The sequence below is a fragment of the Dromiciops gliroides genome, chromosome 2, assembly GCF_019393635.1.
Source record: "Dromiciops gliroides isolate mDroGli1 chromosome 2, mDroGli1.pri, whole genome shotgun sequence".
Taxonomy (NCBI): domain Eukaryota; kingdom Metazoa; phylum Chordata; class Mammalia; order Microbiotheria; family Microbiotheriidae; genus Dromiciops; species Dromiciops gliroides.
Window position 1 is genome coordinate 262,353,820 of NC_057862.1, and position 7,528 is coordinate 262,361,347.

The following is a 7,528-nucleotide window of genomic DNA, read 5'->3' on the forward strand; positions in this document are numbered from 1 at the left end:
ACACCGAACGCGGCCCGCGGCGAGGCCTTGTGCGCTGCCCGCCGCCCTCTGGCGGCGAGAGTTTGTGCAGCTCCAAAGGCCCGAAAGTTGGCATCTAACACGTGTTGTATTGTCTGGTAGTCTTGTGTGTCTAGCTTTTACCGTACTAAGCCATGTAGAGGAAAAACAGAAAGTAGAGTAGTTCACATGACGTGTTTTAGTAGTGGGAGGAGGTGGAACTTTACGGTCGAACCCATTGCTTTTTACCCTAGGGAAAGAACCCGAGACCCACCAAGAATAAAAAAAAATAATGTTCAGGACAAAAGAAGGTATCAAGTCTTCGGTTTCCAGTTTCTCTCAGTATCTGTCTCTGTCTCTCTCCCTTCCCCTCTCCGAGGTTAAATGACTTGTCCAGGGTCACACCCGTCAGTGTCAGACACATCCATAAGTGTCAGAGACACATTCTATATTACCTCTTTCCTCACCCACTACTGCCATTTCACTCCAGATAATAAAGCAACAAACCACAAAATTGCATAACATATAGAGCTACTTTATTATAAAATTAAGTTAAATATATCACTCCTCAGGTCCACCTAAACCTCATTATCCTTCTTTGAAAGAACCTCAGAGGGAGAACTACACAGTGCCCCGAACCTAAACAAATAAAGTCCAGCAAATGCTGGATCCTCCTCCAGATCACACTCTGTGGGGGCAACTAGGTGGCACAGTGGATAAGGCAGTGGCCCTGGATTTGGGAGGACCTGAGTTCAAATGTGACCTCAGACATTTGACATTAGCAGTATTACCATTAGCAAGTCACTTAACCCTCATTGCCTTGCAAAACAAAACAAAAAAACAGATCACACTCTGTGACCATAGACATCCAGAGAGTTCTATTCTGGGTCCTCTTCTTCCATACTACTTCACTTGGTGTCATCAGCTCCCTTGGATTAATTGCCATCTCTGTAGGGATGATTCTCAAAATCTACCTTTCCTGTACCAATCTCTCTGTTGACCTCCCTTCTCACATCTCCAACTGCCTTTCAGATATCTCAAACTGGATGTCCAGTAGGCATTAAACTCAATATGTCCAAAACAGAACTTATTATCTTTCCCCCAAAGCTTCCCACCGATCCACATTCCCTGTTACTGTTGAGGGCAACACCATCCTCTCAGTCTCTTAGGCTTACAACCTAGGAATCACTTTGGTTTCTTATTATGTCTCACTCCCTCCCCTACCTCACTCCCCCCATATCCAAACTGTTGCCAAGCATGTCTATTTCACCTTTGCAACATATCTCAAATAAGCCCCCTTCCCTCTTCTGACATTGCCACCACTGTAATATAGGCCCTTATCACTTCACACCTTGACTATTGCAACAGCCTCCTGGTGGGGGGAGGGGGCATTTGCTTTCTTTAAGTCTCTCCCCACTCCAATTCATTCTCTATTTAGCCACTAGAGTGGTTTTCCTAAAGCACAAGTCCAGCCATGTTTACCTCCCTATTCAATAAACACCAGTGGCTCCCTTCCAGGAGCAAACACAAAATGCTTAGCTTGGCTTTCAAAGCCCTTCACAACCTAGCCCCCTTTGACCTTTCCAGGCTTCTTATGCCTTACTTCCTAATACATATTCTTTGATCCAGTGACACTGGCCTCCTGTCTGTCGACAATCCATCTCTTGTGTCAGAACATTTTCTCTGGTTGTCCCCCATGGCTGGAATGCTCTTCTTCCTCATCTCTGCCTACTGGATTTCCTAGCTCCCTTTAAGTCCCAACTAAAATCCCATCTTTTACAGGAAGCTTTTCCCAACCTCTCTTTAATTTTAGTGCCTTCCCTTTGTTAATTATTTCTTATTTATCCTGTGTATAGCACAGTTCTTATCACACAGTGGGCACTTAACAAATATTTATTGATTGATATAGCCTATTTTGAATATGTTTGTTTTCCTGTTGTCTCCCTGATGAGATTGTAAGCCCTTTGAGAGCAAGGACTCTATGTTGCCTTTTCTTGTATCCCCAACACTTAGCACAGCTCTTGGCAAATAGCAGGCACTTAATGTTGATCAGTAGATCAATTGATTAGCAATACAATCCAAATTTTAGGGCCAGTATCAAACAGAAGAGAAATAAATGTTCCTTTATGACATTTTAAAAAATTTCATGTTCAATGTGCTTCACAGGTTCACTCCTATAGCCAGAGAAGTCCTGTACCATCTTTTCTTTCTAGACAAAATGTTAAATAGATGGTGTTCAGTGACACTTAAATGCCCTTTGAGGGTTGCCAAGGAATTTGAGAGGACATAGGGGATATAGATACCTGTTGGTCAGGACTCAGTGTGGCACAGCCCAGTGATTGAATGAATAAAGAAGGGCTGCAGTCAAGAGTTTGATCTGGCTCCTGCAGAGATAGGCAGGTAAAGAAAAGCTACCCAGTGTCACTGGATCAAAGAATACATATTAGAGATAGTAAGGAATTCAGGATGACTCCTAGGTTGTGAGCCTGAGGGACTGGGAGGATGGTGTTGCCCTCATGAAAAGTGGGAGGAGGGGAGAGCTTAGGGGGAAAGATATTGAGGTTGGTTTTGGAACATACTGATTTTAAGATACGGTCCACATCCAGTTTGAAATATCTGAAAGGCAGTAGAAGAGGTGAGACTGGAAGTCAGAACAGAGGTTAAACCAGGATAAGTTGATTTGAGAATCATCAGCATAAACTTGGTAATTAAATCTATGGAAACTGATGAGATCTCCAAGTAATGTAGTATAGAGGGAGGAGAGGGCAAAAAACAGAAAAGAACCCTAAGGGACATCTATCTACAGTTTATAGGGCATGATCTGGATGAAGATCCAGGAAGGGAGGTTGAAGAATAGTTAGATAGGTAGGAGAACCTGGAAAGAATGGTGAAAATGAAAACCTAGTGAGAAGAGAAATATCAAGGAGGAGAGAATGATCCAGGAGATATATAAGGTAAACATTAATGACCAATTATAAGGGACTCAATAAAGACAAAGGGACAAAGTGTTTACTTCTTATATGTGAAAATATTAGCGCTATTCTTATGATTGTCATTATTTGGGTAGTTAGAAAGGTTTGGGCTGAGCTGGGTATAATGTGGGTGAGTCTAAAAAAATAAAACTGTCTAGGGAGAGATAAAAAGGAGTAATTATCTCATACAAATGAGGTATAAAAGGAAAAATCAATACAGAAGAAGCTAATAGAGGGGAAGGCAGGTAATGCTGGAACCTTACTCTCATTGGGAATGGGTTAAAGAGAGAACAACATATATATCTAGAAGGGTATAAAGGTCTTCTAAATTCAAAAAGAAAAAAGAGGGAAAGGGGATAGGGTGGAGGGAGAGAATAAGAGGGACTCACAGCAATGGGTAAGCTAAGGAATAGAATGGCATGGTAGTGGGTAAAAGTAGAGGACTGACTGAGGAAAAATAGGGAGGAAGAAAATATACAAGTAATTATAGCTTAGAATGTGAATGCAATCAATTTAACCATAAAATGGAGACAGCAGAATAAAAATTTGAATTTAATAGTATGTTGCTTTCAGGAAACATCAATACGAGAAGTATATATAAGAATTAAATAAAGGTCAGGGGTAGAATTTTATGTTAAAAAAAGCGGGGGGGGGACAGTAATCATGATCTCAGACAAAGTTAAAGTTAAAATAGATTTAATCAAAAGAAGAAAAATAAAGAAACCACACTGTGTGTCAGCAACAAAATTCAATATTGTTTTTGGACCATTTACAATCACTAGGAAGTATAAAATACCTGAGAGTATACCTGCCAAAACAGACACAGAAATTATATGAACATAAATATAAAACACTTTTTATCTGAATAAACTCAGATTCAAACAAGTCAAGTAATATTTATTGTTCATGGAAAGGTAAAGCCAATATAATTAAAAATGACAATTTTACTTAACTAATCTATTCATTCATTCAAAGTCATCACAAATTACTAAAAATAATTTTACTGAGCTAAAAAATAATAAAATTAATCTGGAAGAACAAAAGGTCAGGAACTTCAAAGAAACCAAGGAAAAAAGATGTAAAGGAAGTAGATTCAGCAGTATCAGACCTTAAAACTATATTATGAGGTGGGAGCATTGTTGAAGTGTAAAATGGATAATTTCTTTCTTTTTTCTTTTTAAATGTTCTTTTTTTTTTAAATGGATAATTTCAATCATTTTAAATTAAAATTTTCTTGTATAAATAAAACCTATGTAGACAAGAATAGAAGGAGTGCAAAAAATATGGGGGAAATTTTCATAGACAATTTCTCAGGATGTGATTGGGTTGGAATATTGCTGTGATGTAGGAAATGATAAACTGGTTGACCTAGAAAAACATGGAAAAGACTTAGACTTAGATGCTCTTCACCTTTAGAAAAGCAGATGACAGGTAGAAATAAGCACAGTACAGTCTTTATGTGTATGAGTATGTGTATATATGTGAATGTTTTTATACATACACACACATACAAACACACACACATATGTATCCATGCTTACTTGTAGTTTTCTTTGTAGGGGAAAACTGGAGGGGGAAAAATAAAAAAGTAAAAAGTGCATAGCAGAGAACAAAAGAAAACCAACAAAGAAGCAAAAAAAAGGCAGGGAAACTCTGAAAACAATGTGTAGTATTTATTATATAGGATTTTTTAATGGAAATTTATTGTTTTATATAGAATTCTCATGTTCTGATGTGTACATGGCAAAGTTTTTTTTTTCTTTTGTTATTTTCTATGTAAATTTTAAAATTTACCAAAAAAGGGAAAATAAGTGAGTGAGAATGATGGAAGGGATAATTTGTTGGAGGAGATGGCATGGGATGAAATTGTTTGAGCAGGCAGAGGATTAGTTCTGGTAAGGAGTATGGCCACCTCATCACAGGAGACAGGGGTGAAGAAGGATATAGTGACATAAGGCTTATGAGGGATGAGATGAGGAAGAGAGGAGAAAATGGAGCTCTTGGTGAGTGGTCTCATTTTTTTCCTGTAAAATATGAGGCAAGGTTCTCAGCTGAGAGGTTGGGGGGAAGGGGAGCAATGGGAGGTTTGATGGATAAAAAGATTTTGAAGAGCTGTTGTGGAGAGTGGTATAGTGGGTTAATAAGGGAGGTCACACACAAAAATGGCCAAAGATTGGCTTTCCATCTTTCCCTCTAATTGGCAATCCATTAGTAGGATTGCTTAGCAAGTATTGAGGACCCAGTTGAGGATGTTGAACAGATTTGTAGTGGACTCAATCAGAATGGTTGCATTTTCTTCACCTTTGTTCAGCAGGACACATATTAGGAGGGAGAGTGGCAGATGGTGGGAGTCAACCAAAGCCAAGGCTTGGCTTGGTAAATTACTGAAATCATAGGGGGCTTGGGACTTGAGAAGAGTGTAGAGTTGAATTGATTCACCAAGAGGTCAAAATGGGGAAAAGGAGAGTGGCTAGTGCAGGGGAGATAGCCTGGGAGAGGACTGAGGGGTTGTGGAATTGGAGGTCACCGTATAGATGAAGAGTAGGGGTTTGTAAGGGAAGGCAGAGGGAGAAGTAGAAAGCCAATAAATTATGGTCAGATACGGAGATTTCAGAATTCTTTTTTTTAAATTTTTGTGGGACAGTGAGGGTTAAGTGACTTGCCCAGGGTCACACAGCTAGTGTCAAGTGTCTGAGGCCACATTTAAACTCAGGTCCTCCCGAATCCAGGGCCGGTGCTTTATCCACTGCACCACCTAGCTGCCCCTCACTACTCTTCTTTCTGAAGTTCAGAGACTAGGCAGGAAAACAGGACAGCAGGAATAATTGGATCACAGCAGTGGTAATTTGATCATAGCAGAAGGAAGTCCTCCTCCCCACTGACTTTCTTCTTTCTCTTTCCTAAAGAGACAGGCATAGGGCAGCCAAGTGGCGCAATGGATAGAGCACTGGCCCTGGAGTTGGAAGGACCTGAGTTCAAATTTGGCCTCAGACACTTAACACTTACTAGCTGTGTGACCCTGGGCAAGTCACTTAACTCCAATTGCCTTGTGCCCCCCCCCCGAAAAAAAAAAGACAGGCATAGGAGATACAAGGCCTGAGGTGAAAGAAAAGGTAGTTCCTTTTTTGCATCCCTATAAGCCCATTACTATAAAAATGTACCCCAAGCAATGATTTCATTAAAAAAAATTTTCATTTAGTTGGATCTTATTGAAGATATACAGAGATATATACAGAGATACAAAATCCATTGGGGGTTCTAACTTCATGTAAATGACAGAATGAACTGAACTTGTTAGTAAAGTTATCATTATTGATTTTGGATGTTTTCACCTGCTACAAAAACTCAAAGAACAGATAAGGATAACCACTAATTTTATTAAGGGTAAGAAGATTTGAGAGAAGGCTGTTTAATTCATTCAGTCTTTGATTCAGTAATTTATTTTATAGATACCCATGCCACATTGTATATACTGTACTCCCCTTTTGAGAAAGAGGCAAATGAGAAGAAAACCTCTATTAATATTTTTGAAGACTGTTGCAGATTTAGTCCAAAATCTGTATCGAAATGACTTATAAGCTTTTGCCTTTTGATTACATATCTAAGATACTTCATTCTCCAAATGTGTTATTCAAATTTGAAAATTTTATTTAAGGCATTAAAAATATTAAAAAGCAATAAACACTTTTAATGGGGCGATAAGAGGCTATTATATATACATATACATACATATTCATATACATATACATACATCCAATATTCACAGTAATAGGAGTGCTGGCATTTGATTATCCATGATGACAGAGAAAATACTGATATCAAGAATCACATTTTAAAATTTATCTATACACATACATATATATATATATATATACATACACACATATACATATGTGAAAACACATACACACACATATATATGGAGAAACAACTTGGGAACAATGGATAGGAAGCTGGTCTCAGAGTTGGGAACACCTATGTTCAAATTATTCCTCTAAGTCACATTTGTTTTCTGATCCTTGACAAATCTCAGTCCACAAATTGTACAGCAGTTGAAGAGCAGCATTGTTTCTGTTAAAAGGAGGTTTTTAAGAACCAAATGATCTGTTAAGAATGAACATAACTTCATTTTGTGAATTTGTTCCATATTTGCTATTTTTTACTATGTGTTATTTTAACATGTACTACAGTATCAACTTACAACAGGCTGGCTTCCTTTCTAATTGATACAAAAGGTTTTTGATGGTGCAAGCAAGTCTACTCTTTTATTTTATTTTTTGCAGGGCAATGAGGGTTAAGTGACTTGCCCTGGGTCACACAGCTAGTAAGTGTCAAGTGTCTAAGGCTGGATTTGAACTCAGGTCCTTCTGAATCCAGGGCCAGTGCTTTATCCATTGTACCACCTAGCTGTCCCTTGAAGTCTACTTTTTATCTTGGTCTCCCAAGAGATTTTTGGTCCCCTTTGATCTAGTGTGAATGGCTAAACAAAGACACATTCCTTTTTTGGCAACAAGTGATAAGCATCTTCTTTTGTGGTAACCAGTCTATTTGTCCAAGCT